Source organism: Oncorhynchus nerka, linkage group LG6 (genome assembly GCF_034236695.1).
Source record: "Oncorhynchus nerka isolate Pitt River linkage group LG6, Oner_Uvic_2.0, whole genome shotgun sequence".
In the NCBI taxonomy this organism is placed as follows: domain Eukaryota; kingdom Metazoa; phylum Chordata; class Actinopteri; order Salmoniformes; family Salmonidae; genus Oncorhynchus; species Oncorhynchus nerka.
In genome coordinates, this window is record NC_088401.1 from 2420911 (window position 1) to 2436063 (window position 15153).

Consider the following 15153-nt stretch of genomic DNA (forward strand, 5'->3'; position numbering starts at 1 on the left):
CTAGACTTGATTTCCTCTATCGTAATCGCTCCTCTTTCACCCCAGATGCCAAACTAACCCTGATTCAGATGACCATCCTTCCCATGCTAGATTACTGATGGAGACATCATTTACAGATCGGCAGGTAAGGGTGCTCTTTTGCGGCTAGACGTTCTTTACTATTCGGCCATCAGATTTGCCACCAATGCTCCTTATAGGACACATCACTGCACTCTATAATCTCCTGTAAACTAGTCATCTGTATACCTGTCGTAAGACCCACTGGTTGGTTAATGCTTATTTCTAAAAAAAAACTTAGGCCTCACTCCCCCTGTCTGAGATATCTACTGCAACCCTCATCCTCCACATACAAGTCTTGTAGTCTAGTATAGTTTGTTAATTAGTGGGTCTTGTAGTCAAGTTTATTTAGTTAATTAGTGGGTCTTGTAGTATAGTTCATTTTATTAATTAGTGGGTCTTGTAGTCTAGTTTAGTTTGTTAATTAGTGATCTTGTCGTCCAGTTTATTTTATAAATTAGTGGGTCTTGCTGTGTATTTTAGTATATTAAATAGGGGAACAGCAAGGTAGGGAAACAGTTGGGTAGGAAACAGTTGGGTAAGGAAACAGTTGGGTAGGGAAACAGTTAGGTAGGGAAACAGTTTGGTAGGGGAAACAGTTGGGTAGGAAACAGTTGGGTAGGGAAACAGTTGGGTAGGGAAACAGTTGAGTAAGCAAACAGTTGGGTAGGGAAACAGTTGGGTAAGGAAACAGTTGGGTAGGGAAACAGTTGGGTAGGGAAACAGTTGGGTAGGGAAACAGCTAGTAGGGAATCAGTTGGGTAGGAAACAGTTGGGTAGGGAAACAGTTGGGTAGGGAAACAGTTGGGTAGGGAAACAGTTAGGTAGGGAAACAGTTGGGTGAACAGAGAGTATTTATGGTAAATGATGACACAGTGTATGGGAAGACAGAAAGTTAGAGGCCTGTGTTCAACAGCTGTCTAAATATAATGAGGACTATGTGGTTCGCTGAGGTGACACTAGGATGGGAACTTAATGTCCTCCAGAAATGGTTCTGATCAAGACCCAAAAAGCTACCCAATAACCCCCCCCACCAGATGTAATCCAAACACCCATCCACTCCAAACTGACTCACCCTGGATATCAGAATGTTTTTGTTGTCATTCCAATCCTTGCCACTCCTTGTCATACCAAACATGGTTTAATATCACAAACAGATCTGAGACCAGTCTAGAGCTGCCTCTCCATAACAGCCTGGGGCCCTGAGCCATCTCCAGGTTCATTTAACAGCAGCCTGCTATAGGCCATGTAAATAAAGGTTCCACTGTGACTTTAACAAGCCTTGTATTTTCTCTGCGGAGGCGTCAGCAATGGTGTCAGGGTCAAATCCCTCTGCTCCACTCCACTGCAGTCAAGGGTCTGAAAATATTGACTGTTAAAGACCTCTGCTCTTATACTGGATGGGCTGGTGGTGTTAGTATAGCTGGTGTTAGTATAGCTGGTGTTAGTTTAGCTGGTGGTATTATTTTAGTAGTGGTGTTAGTTTAGCTGGTGTTAGTTCAGCTGGTGGTGTAGTTTAGCTGGTGGTGTTAGTTTAGGTGGTGGTGTTAGTTTAGTTGGTGGTGTTAGTTTAGTTGGTGGTGTTAGTATAGCTGGTGGTGTCAGTTTAACTGGTGGTGTTAGTTTAGCTGGTGGTGTTAGTTTAGCTGGTGTTAGTTTAGTAGTGGTGTTAGTTTAGGTGGTGTAGTTTAGCTGGTGGTGTTAGTTTAGCTGGTGGTGTTAGGTTAGCTGGTGTTGTTAGGTTAGCTGGTGTTAGTTTAAATGGTGGTGTTAGTTTAGCTGGTGGTGTTTGTTTAGCTGGTGGTGTTAGTTTAGCTGGTGGTATAAGTTTAGCTGGTGGTGTTAGTTTAGATGGTGGTGTTGTTTAGCTGGTGGTGGTGTTAGTTTAGCTGGTGGTGGTGTTAGTTTAGATGGTGGTGTTAGTTTAGCTGGTGGTGTAGTTTAGCTGGTGGTGTTAGTTTAGAGGGGATGGTGTTAATTTTAGCTGGTGTTGGTGTTAGTTTAGCTGGTGGTGTTAGTTTTTGGCTGGTGGTGTTAGTTTAGCTGGTTGTGGTGTTAGTTTAGCTGGTGGTGTTTGTTTAGCTGGTGGTGTTAGTTTAGCTGGTGGTATAAGTTTAGCTGGTGGTGTTAGTTTAGATGGTGGTGTTGTTTAGCTGGTGGTGGTGTTAGTTTAGCTGGTGGTGGTGTTAGTTTAGATGGTGGTGTTAGTTTAGCTGGTGGTGTAGTTTAGCTGGTGGTGTTAGTTTAGAGGATGGTGTTAATTTTAGCTGGTGTTGGTGTTAGTTTAGCTGGTGGTGTTAGTTTAGCTGGTGGTGTTAGTTTAGCTGGTTGTGGTGTTGGTTTAGCTGGTGGTGGTGTTAGTTTAGATGGTGGTCGTGTTAGTTTAGCTGGTTGTGGTGTTAGTTTAGCTGGTTGTGGTGTTAGTTTAGCTGGTGGTGTTAGTTTAGATGGTGGTGTTAGTTTAGCTGGTTGTGTTAGCTTAGATGGTGGTGTTAGTTTAGCTGGTTGTGTTATTTAGCTGGTGGTGTAGTTTAGCTGGTGGTGTTAGTTTAGAGGATGGTGCTAGTTTAGCTGGTGGTGTTAGTTTAGCTGGTGGTCGTGTTAGTTTAGCTGGTTGTGGTGTTAGTTTAGCTGGTGGTGGTGTTAGTTTAGATGGTGGTGGTGTTAGTTTAGCTGGTTGTGGTGTTAGTTTAGCTGGTTGTGTTAGTTTAGATGATGGTGTTAGTTCAGCTGGTAGTGTTAGTTTAGATTGTGGTGTTAGTTTAGTTGGTGTTGTTGTTCGTTTAGCTGGTGTTAGTTTAGTAGTGGTCTACATACAGTATTGGGGGCCCAGTAGGCTGGTCGTAGTGAAATACATAGGAATTATTTTGCCATTTAGGATGAAGTGACCACTGGCTTGCAGGGAGAGCCAAAATGACTGGCAAAGGAGAGTCACATGACTGGCAGGGAGAGTCACATGACTGGCAAGGAGAGTCACATGACTTAAGGGGAGAGTCATATGACTGGCAAGTAGAGTCACATGACTGGCAGGAGAGTCACATGACTGGCAAGGAGAGTCACATGACTGAGTCACATGGCTGGCAAGGAGAGTCACATGACTGACTGGGCCTGGCAGAGGCCACATGACTGGCAAGGAGAGTCACATGACTGGCAGGAGAGAGTCAGGAGGAGAGTCAGGAGTCATATGACTGGTAGGGGAGAGTCATATGACTGGCAGGGGGATGAGTCACATGACTGGCAGGAGAGTCACATGACTGGCAAGGAGAGTCACATGACTGGCAGGGAGGTTATGAGAGTCACATGACTGGCAGGAGAGTCACATGACTGGCAGGGAGAGTCACATGACTGGCAGGGAGAGCAGGAGAGTCACATGACTGGCAGGGGAGAGTCCATATGACTGGCAGGGAGAGTCATATGACTGGCAGGGGAGAGTCATATGACTGGCAGGGAGAGTCACATGACTGGCGGGAGAGTCATATGACTGGCAGGGAGAGTCACATGACTGGCGGGAAGGCAGGGAGAGTCACAAGACTGGCAGGGAGAGTCATATGACTGGCAGGGAGAGTCATATGACTGGCAAGGAGAATCATATGACTGGCAGGAGAGTCATATGACTGGCAGGGAGAGTCATATGACTGGCAGGAGAGTCATATGACTGGCAGGGAGAGTCATATGACTGGCAGGAGAGTCATATGACTGGCGGAAAGTCATAGGAGTCATATGACTGGCAGGAGAGTCATGACTGGCAGGGAGGGTCTGACAGAGGAGAGCCACATGACTGGCAGGGAGAGCCACATGACTGGCAGCGAGAGTCACATGACTGGCAAGGAGAGTCACATGACTGGCAGGGAGAGTCACATCATTGGCAGGAGAGTCACATGACTGGCAGGGAGAGAGCACATGACTGGCTGGAGAGAGTCACATGTGACTGGCAGGGAGAGCCACATCATTGGCAAGGAGAGTCACATGACTGGCAGGAGAACCACATGACTGGCAAGGAGTTACATGACTGGCAAGGAGAGCCACATGACTGGCAGAGAGTCACATGACTGGCAGGAGAGCCACATGACTGGCAAGGAGAGAGTCACATGACTGGCAGGGAGAGTCACATGACTGGCAGGAGAGCCACAGGACTGGCAGGAGGAGCCATGACTGGCAGGGAGAGTCACATGACTGGCAGGAGAGCCATGACTGGCAGGAGAAACCACATGACTGGCAGGGAGAGTCATATGACTGGCAGGAGAGTCACATGACTGGCAGGAGAGTCACATGACTGGCAGGGAGAGTCCATATGACTGGCGGGGAGAGTCACATGACTGGCAGGGAGAGTCATATGACTGGCAGGGAGAGTCGCCATGACTGGCAGGAGAGTCATATGACTGGCAGGAGAGTCATATGGACTGGTTGTGGGTGAGTCTCTGACAGGCAGGGAGAGTCACATGACTGGCAGGAGAGTCATATGACTGGCGGGAGGCCACATGACTGGCAGGGAGAGCCACATGACTGGCAGGGAGAGTCACATGACTGGCAAGGAGAGTCACATGACTGGCAGGGAGAGTCACATCATTGGCAGGGAGAGTCACATGACTGGCAGGGAGAGCCACATGACTGGCAGGGAGAGTCATGACTGGCAGGGAGAGCCACATCATTGGCAAGGAGAGCCACATGACTGGCAAGAGAGTCACATGACTGGCAGGAGAGTCACATGACTGGCAGGGAGAGTCACATGACTGGCAAGGAGAGCCACATGACTGGCAGGGAGCACATGACTGGCAGGGGAGAGTCACATGACTGGCAGGAAGAGCCACATGACTGGCAGGGAGAGTCATGACTGGCAGGAGAGTCACATGACTGGCAGGAGAGTCATATGGACTGGCAGGGAGAGTCATATGACTGGCGAGGGAGAGTCACATGACTGGCAGGGAGTCCATATGACTGGGTGAGAGTCACATGACTGGCAAGGAGAGTCACCATGACTGTGCGAGGGGAGAGTCACATCATTGGCAGGAGAGTCACATGACTGGCAGGAGAGCCATGACTGGCAGGGAGAGTCACATGACTGGCAGGGAGAGCCAACATCATTGGCAAGGAGAGCCACATGACTGGCAAGGAGAGTCACATGACTGGCAGGGAGAGTCATGACTGGCAGGAGAGTCACATGACTGGCAAGGAGAGCCACATGACTGGCAGGGAGAACCACATGACTGGCAAGGGAGAGTCCACATGGCTGGCAGGAAGAGCCACATGAATGGCAGGAGAGTCACATGACTGGCAGGGAGGTCACATGACTGGCAGGAGAGCCACATGACTGGCAGGGAGGTCCAGATGACTGGCAAGGAGAGTCACATGACTGGCAGGGGAGAGCCACATGACTGGCAGGAGCCACATGACTGGCAGGAGAGTCACATGACTGGCAGGGAGAGTCATGACTGGCAAGGTGAACCACATGGGACGGCAGGGAGAGTCACATGACCTTTGGGGAGAGCCACATGACTGGCAGGGAGAGTCACATGACTGCGTGGGAGAGCCACATGACTGGCAAGGAGAGCCACATGACTGGCAAGGAGAGCCACATGACTGGCAGGGAGAGCCACATGACTGGCAAGGAGTGTCACATGACTGGCAAGGAGAGCCACATGACTGGCAAGGAGAGTCACATGACTGGCAGGGGAGAGTCACATGACTGGCAGGGAGAGTCACATGACTGGCAGGGAGAGCCACATGACTGGCAGGGAGAGTCCACGGCTGGCAGGGAGAGTCACATGACTGGCAAGGAGAGCCACATGACTGGCAGGAGCCACATGACTGGCGGAGGTCCATGACTGGCAGGAGGTCACATGACTGGCAGGAGACTCACATGACTGGCAGGAGAGCCACATGACTGGCAGGGAGAGTCACATGACTGGCAGGGAGAGTCACATGACTGGCAAGGAGTGCCACATGACTGGCAAGGAGAGCCACATGACTGGCAAGGAGAGTCACATGACTGGCAGGAGAGCCACATGTAGCAGGAGAACCACATGACTGGCAAGGGAGTCACATGACTGGCAGGGGGAGAGCCACATGACTGGCAGGGAGAGCCACATGACTGGCAGGGAGAGTCACATGACTGGCAGGGAGAGTCACATGACTGGCAAGGAGAGCCACATGACTGGAAGGAGAGCCACATGACTGGCAGGGAGAGTCACATGACTGGCAGGAGAGTCATGACTGGCATGGAGAGCCACATGACTGGCAGGGAGAGTCACATGACTGGCAGGGAGAGCCACATGACTGGCAGGGAGAGTCACAGGACTGGCAGGGAGAGCCACATGACTGGCAGGAGAGCCACATTACTGGCAGGAGAGTCACGTAAGTCAATGTGTTGTTTATGTATGAACAATACTCTTTGGGCCGAGATGGAAGAATGGTGGTCTGAACAAACCGATATTGAAATCCCTTGGTGGGCTTTAGAAGCACATGACTACAGTAAGTGGTTGAGTCACATGACTTGCAGGGTGTGTCAAATGACTACAGTCAGTGGTTGTTATGTCTGAGACATCTGAACTGGTAGCAGAGTAAGGCCTAGTCATGTTATAGGAGTAGAGATGCAAAATGACCTTAACTGTCCCAACTATTTCCAGATGTCCTGGTTGGTGGACTCCACATTTCCTGCTTATTCTGTCTGGGAACATTTCAACTGGAATTTCTGGAAGGTTGTGAATTTCAATCGCTACAAAACAGATACTTGATCCGTCAGTGGGGATTTTTCTAGGTGTGTTTTCTGTCCTGGAGTGGCTCTGGACCACCTGGAGGGTTGGAGGGTCTAGGTAGGGAGAACCAGCCAGGGTCCTGTAAGAATAGCCGAAGGACTGCCTAGTAAACTACCTGCTCGTTGGAGGTCCTAGTAAGAAACCAACATGCGAAGGACTGCCTAGTAAACTACCTGCTCGTTGGAGGGTCCTGGTAAGAATAGCCAACACGCGAAGGGACTGCCTAGTAAACTACCTGCTCGTTGGAGGTCTAGGTAAGAATAGCCAACAGGCGAAGGGACTGCCTATTAAACTACCTGCTCGTTGGAGGGTCTAGGTAAGAATAGCCAACATGCGAAGGGACTGCCTAGTAAACTACCTGCTCGTTGGAGGGTCTAGGTAAGAATAGCCAACAGGCGAAGGGACTGCCCTAGTAAACTACCTGCTCGTTGGAGGGTCTAGGTAAGAATAGCCAACAGAAGGACTGCCTAGTAATCTACCTCCTCGTTGGAGGGTCTAGGTAAGAATAGCCAACATGCGAAGGACTGCCTAGTAAACTACCTGTTGTGGCAGGCAAAAACAGCAATGTTGAAGACCAAAAGAGCAGATGCAGGGCGAAGGTAGGTGAACGGACCCCAGAGCTGCTCGGGCTGCTGGGGAGCTTGTACAAGTGCCTTCAGAAGGTATTCACATCCCTTTACTTTTTTCCCGTTCTTTGGGTTTTAGCCTGAATTTAAAATGGATGAAATTGAGACACAAAATTTCCCCATAATGTCAAAGTGGAATTATGTAAAAAATAAAAAAATAAAAATCAACAAAGTTAAAAAAATGTAAAATTGAAATGTCTTGAATCCAATAAGTATTCAACCCCTTTGCTATGGCAAGCTATAATAAGTTCAGGAGTACAAATCTGGTTAACAAGTCACCTAATAAGTGGCATGGACTCACTCTGGGTGCAATAATAGTGTTGAACAAGATTTGTGAATAACTACCTGATCTCTACCTATTAGTAGATATATATATTTTAATATACAATCAAATGCTTACTTACCTTTCCTAACAATGCAGAGTTAAAAACTAAGACAAAAATAAAGGAAATGGTAACACAATAAAATAACAATAACATGGCTACATACACAGGAAGTACCAGGTAATAACATGGCTACATACAGGAAGTACCAGGTAATAACATGGCTACATGGGAAGTACCAGGTAATAACATGGTTATATACAGGAAGTACCAGTAATAACTGTGGCTATATACAGGGTACCAGGTAATAACATAGTTATATACAGGAGGTAATAACATGGCTATATACAGGAAGTACCAGGTAATAACATAGTTATATACAGGGAGGGTAATAACATGGCTATATACAGGAAGTACCAGGTAATAACATGGTTATATACAGGGAGTACCAGGTAATAACATGGTTATATACAGGAAGGTACCAGAGTAATAACATGGTTATATACAGGAAGTACCAGGTAATAACATGGCTATATATACAGGACGTACCAGGTAATAACATGGCTATATACAGGGAGTACCAGGTAATAACATGGTTATATACAGGAGTACCAGGTAATAACATGGTTATATACAGGTAGTACCAGGTAATAACATGGTTATATACAGAGTACCAGGTAATAACATGGTTATATACAGGAAGTACCAGGTAATAACATAGTTATATACAGGACATACCAGGCAAGTAACATGGTTTATACAGGAAGTACCAGGTAATAACATGGCTATATACAGGAGTACCAAAGGTAATAACATGGTTATATACAGGAGCTGGTATGCATAGTTATATCTACAGAAATGCAGGTAATAACATGGCTATATACAGGAAGTACCGAACATTAACATGGTTATATACGGGAAGTACCAGGTAATAACACTTAAGTTTATATCCACAGGAAGTACCAGGTAATAATAACTGTGGCTATATACAGAAGAATTACCAGGTCATATCATGGTTATATACAGAGAGTACCAAGGTAATAACATGGTTATATACAGGGAGGAGTACTGAGTAATAACATGGTTATATACAGGAAGTACCCAGGTAATAACATGGTTATATACAGGAAGTACAAGGAGTAAATAACATGGCTATATAACTCTAGGAAGTACCAGGTAATAACTGTAGCTATATACAGGGAGCACCAAGGTATCACTTATGGCTATATACACAGGAGTGCCAGGTAATATGCCATATATACAGGGAGGTAATAACATGGCTATATACAGGGAGTACCAGGTAATAACATGGCTATATACAGGGAGGTAATAACATTACTATATACAGGGAGTACCAGGTAATAACATGGCTATATACAGGGAGTACCAGGTAATAACATGGTTATATACAGGGAGTACCAGCTAATAACATGGTTATATACAGGGAGTACCAGGTAATAACATGGTTATATACAGGAAGTACCAGGTAATAACATGGCAATATACAGGACGTACCAGGTAATAACATGGCTATATACAGGGAGTACCAGGTAATAACATGGTTATATACAGGAAGTACCAGGTAATAACATGGCTATATACAGGGAGTACCAGGTAATAACATGGTTATATACAGGGAGTACCAGGTAATAACATGGCTATATACAGGGAGTACCAGGTAATAACATGGCTATATACAGGGAGTACCAGGTAATAACATGGTTGTATACAGGGAGTACCAGGTAATAACATGGCTATATACAGGGAGTACCAGGTAATAACATGGTTATATACAGGGAGGTAATAACATGGCTATATACAGGAAGTACCAGGTAATAACATGGTTATATACAGGGAGGTAATAACATGGCTATATACAGGAAGTACCAGGTAATAACATGGTTATATACAGGGAGTACCAGGTAATAACATGGTTATATACAGGAAGTACCAGGTAATAACATGGTTATATACAGGAAGTACCAGGTAATAACATGGCTATATACAGGACGTACCAGGTAATAACATGGCTATATACAGGGAGTACCAGGTAATAACATGGTTATATACAGGGAGTACCAGGTAATAACATGGTTATATACAGGTAGTACCAGGTAATAACATGGTTATATACAGGGAGTACCAGGTAATAACATGGTTATATACAGGAAGTACCAGGTAATAACATGGTTATATACAGGACGTACCAGGCAGTAACATGGTTATATACAGGAAGTACCAGGTAATAACATGGCTATATACAGGGAGTACCAGGTAATAACATGGTTATATACAGGGAGTACCAGGTAATAACATGGTTATATACAGGAAGTACCAGGTAATCACATGGCTATATACAGGAAGTACCAGGTAATAACATGGTTATATACAGGAAGTACCAGGTAGTAACATGGTTATATACAGGAAGTACCAGGTAATAACATGGCTATATACAGGAAGTACCAGGTAATAACATGGTTATATACAGGAGTACCAGGTAATAACATGGTTATATACAGGAGGAGTACCAGGTAATAACATGGTTATATACAGGAAGTACCAGGTAATAACATGGTTATATACAGGAAGTACCAGGTAATAACATGGTTATATACAGGAAGTACCAGGTAATAACATGGCTATATACAGGAGCACCAGGTAATAACATGGCTATATACAGGAGTACCAGGTAATAACATGGTTATATACAGGAGGTACCATATACATGGCTATATACAGGAGTACCAGGTAATAACATGGCTATATACAGGAGTACCAGGTAATAACATGATTATATACAGGAGTACCAGGTAATAACATGGCTATATACAGGAGTACCAGGTAATAACATGGTTATATACAGGAGTACCAGGTAATAACATGGTTATATACAGGGAGTACCAGGTAATAACATGGTTATATACAGGGAGTACCAGGTAATAACATGGTTATATACAGGAAGTACCAGGTAATAACATGGCTATATACAGGACGTACCAGGTAATAACATGGTTATATACAGGAAGTACCAGGTAATAACATGGTTATATACAGGAAGTACCAGGTAATAACATGACTATATACAGGGAGTACCAGGTCATAACATGGTTATATACAGAAGTACCAGGTAATAACATGGTTATATACAGGAGAGTACCAGGTAATAACATGGTTATATACAGGAAGTACCAGGTAATAACATGGTTATATACAGGAAGCACCAGGTAATAACATGGCTATATACAGGAAGTACCAGGTAATAACATGGTTATATACAGGAGTACCAGGTAATAACATGGCTATATACAGGAGTACCAGGTAATAACATGGCTTATATACAGGAAGTACCAGGTAATAACATGGCTATATACAGGAGGTAATAACATGGCTATATACAGGAGTACCAGGTAATAACATGGCTATATACAGGAGTACCAGGTAATAACATGGCTATATACAGGAAGTACCAGGTAATAACATGGTTATATACAGGGAGTACCAGGTAATAACATGGTTATATACAGGAAGTACCAGGTAATAACATGGTTATATACAGGAAGTACCAGGTAATAACATGGCTATATACAGGACGTACCAGGTAATAACATGGCTATATACAGGAGTACCAGGTAATAACATGGTTATATACAGGAGTACCAGGTAATAACATGGTTATATACGGAGTACCAGGTAATAACATGGTTATATACAGGAGTACGGTAATAACATGGCTATATACAGGAGTACCAGGTAATAACATGGTTATATACAGGAGTACCAGGTAATAACATGGTTATATACAGGAAGTACCAGGTAATAACATGGTTATATACAGGAAGTACTAGATAATAACATGGCTATATACAGGACTAATTAGGTAATAACATGGCTATATACAGGAGTACCAGGTAATAACATGGTTATATACAGGAGTACCAGGTAATAACATGGTTATATACAGGTAGTACCAGGTAATAACATGGTTATATACAGGGAGTACCAGGTAATAACATGGTTATATACAGGAAGTACCAGGTAATAACATGGTTATATACAGGACGTACCAGGCAGTAACATGGTTATATACAGGAAGTACCAGGTAATAACATGGCTATATACAGGGAGTACCAGGTAATAACATGGTTATATACAGGGAGTACCAGGTAATAACATGGTTATATACAGGAAGTACCAGGTAATCACATGGCTATATACAGGAAGTACCAGGTAATAACATGGTTATATACAGGAAGTACCAGGTAGTAACATGGTTATATACAGGAAGTACCAGGTAATAACATGGCTATATACAGGGAGTACCAGGTCATATCATGGTTATATACAGAGAGTACCAGGTAATAACATGGTTATATACAGGGAGGGAGTACCAGGTAATAACATGGTTATATACAGGAAGTACCAGGTAATAACATGGTTATATAGAGGAAGTACCAGGTAATAACATGGCTATATACAGGAAGTACCAGGTAATAACATGGCTATATACAGGGAGCACCAGGTAATAACATGGCTATATACAGGGAGTACCAGGTAATAACATGGCTATATACAGGGAGGTAATAACATGGCTATATACAGGGAGTACCAGGTAATAACATGGCTATATACAGGGAGGTAATAACATTACTATATACAGGGAGTACCAGGTAATAACATGGCTATATACAGGGAGTACCAGGTAATAACATGGTTATATACAGGGAGTACCAGGTAATAACATGGTTATATACAGGGAGTACCAGCTAATAACATGGTTATATACAGGGAGTACCAGGTAATAACATGGTTATATACAGGAAGTACCAGGTAATAACATGGCAATATACAGGACGTACCAGGTAATAACATGGCTATATACAGGAGTACCAGGTAATAACATGGTTATATACAGGAAGTACCAGGTAATAACATGGCTATATACAGGAGTACCAGGTAATAACATGGTTATATACAGGAGTACCAGGTAATAACATGGCTATATACAGGGAGTACCAGGTAATAACATGGCTATATACAGGAGTACCAGGTAATAACATGGTTGTATACAGGAGTACCAGGTAATAACATGGCTATATACAGGGAGTACCAGGTAATAACATGGTTATATACAGGAAGTACCAGGTAATAACATGGCTATATACAGGAAGTACCAGGTAATAACATGGTTATATACAGGAAGTACCAGGTAGTAACATGGTTATATACAGGAAGTACCAGGTAATAACATGCTTATATACAGGAAGTACCAGGTAATAACATGGTTATATACAGGAAGTACCAGGTAATAACAAGGCTATATACAGGACGTACCAGGTAATAACATGGCTATATACAGGAGTACCAGGTAATAACATGGTTATATACAGGAGTACCAGGTAATAACATGGTTATATACAGGAAGTACCAGGTAATAACATAGTTATATACAGGGAGGTAATAACATGGCTATATACAGGAAGTACCAGGTAATAACATGGTTATATACAGGGAGGTAATAACATGGCTATATACAGGAAGTACCAGGCAATAACATGGTTATATACAGGGAGTACCAGGTAATAACATGGTTATATACAGGAAGTACCAGGTAATAACATGGTTATATACAGGAAGTACCAGGTAATAACAAGGCTATATACAGGACGTACCAGGTAATAACATGGCTATATACAGGGAGTACCAGGTAATAACATGGTTATATACAGGGAGTACCAGGTAATAACATGGTTATATACAGGAAGTACCAGGTAATAACATAGTTATATACAGGAAGTACCAGGTAATAACTTGGCTACATACAGGGAGTACCAGGTAATATCATGGTTATATACAGGGAGTACCATGTAATAACATGGTTATATACAGGGAGTACCAGGTAATAAAATGGTTATATACAGGGAGTACCAGGTAATAACATGGTTATATACAGGAAGTACCAGGTAATAACATGGCTATATACAGGAAGTACCAGGTAATAACATGGTTATATACAGGAAGTACCAGGTAGTAACATGGTTATATACAGGAAGTACCAGGTAATAACATGCTTATATACAGGAAGTACCAGGTAATAACATGGTTATATACAGGAAGTACCAGGTAGTAACATGGTTATATACAGGAAGTACCAGCTAATAACATGGCTATATACAGGGAGTACCAGGTAATAACATGGTTATATACAGGGAGTACCAGGTAATAACTTGGCTACATACAGGGAGTACCAGGTAATATCATGGTTATATACAGAGAGTACCAGGTAATAACATGGTTATATACAGGGAGGCAGTACCAGGTAATAACATGGTTATATACAGGAAGTACCAGGTAATAACATGGTTATATACAGGAAGTACCAGGTAATAACATGGCTATATACAGGAAGTACCAGGTAATAACATGGCTATATACAGGGAGCACCAGGTAATAACATGGCTATATACAGGAGTACCAGGTAATAACATGGCTATATACAGGAGGTAATAACATGGCTATATACAGGAGTACCAGGTAATAACATGGCTATATACAGGGAGGTAATAACATTACTATATACAGGGAGTACCAGGTAATAACATGGCTATATACAGGAGTACCAGGTAATAACATGGTTATATACAGGGAGTACCAGCTAATAACATGGTTATATACAGGGAGTACCAGGTAATAACATGGTTATATACAGGAAGTACCAGGTAATAACATGGCAATATACAGGACGTACCAGGTAATAACATGGCTATATACAGGAGTACCAGGTAATAACATGGTTATATACAGGAAGTACCAGGTAATAACATGGCTATATACAGGGAGTACCAGGTAATAACATGGTTATATACAGGGAGTACCAGGTAATAACATGGCTATATACAGGAGTACCAGGTAATAACATGGCTATATACAGGAGTACCAGGTAATAACATGGTTGTATACAGGAGTACCAGGTAATAACATGGCTATATACAGGGAGTACCAGGTAATAACATGGTTATATACAGGAGGTAATAACATGGCTATATACAGGAAGTACCAGGTAATAACATGGTTATATACAGGAGGTAATAACATGGCTATATACAGGAAGTACCAGGCAATAACATGGTTATATACAGGGAGTACCAGGTAATAACATGGTTATATACAGGAAGTACCAGGTAATAACATGGTTATATACAGGAAGTACCAGGTAATAACAAGGCTATATACAGGACGTACCAGGTAATAACATGGCTATATACAGGAGTACCAGGTAATAACATGGTTATATACAGGGAGTACCAGGTAATAACATGGTTATATACAGGAAGTACCAGGTAATAACATAGTTATATACAGGAAGTACCAGGTAATAACTTGGCTACATACAGGAGT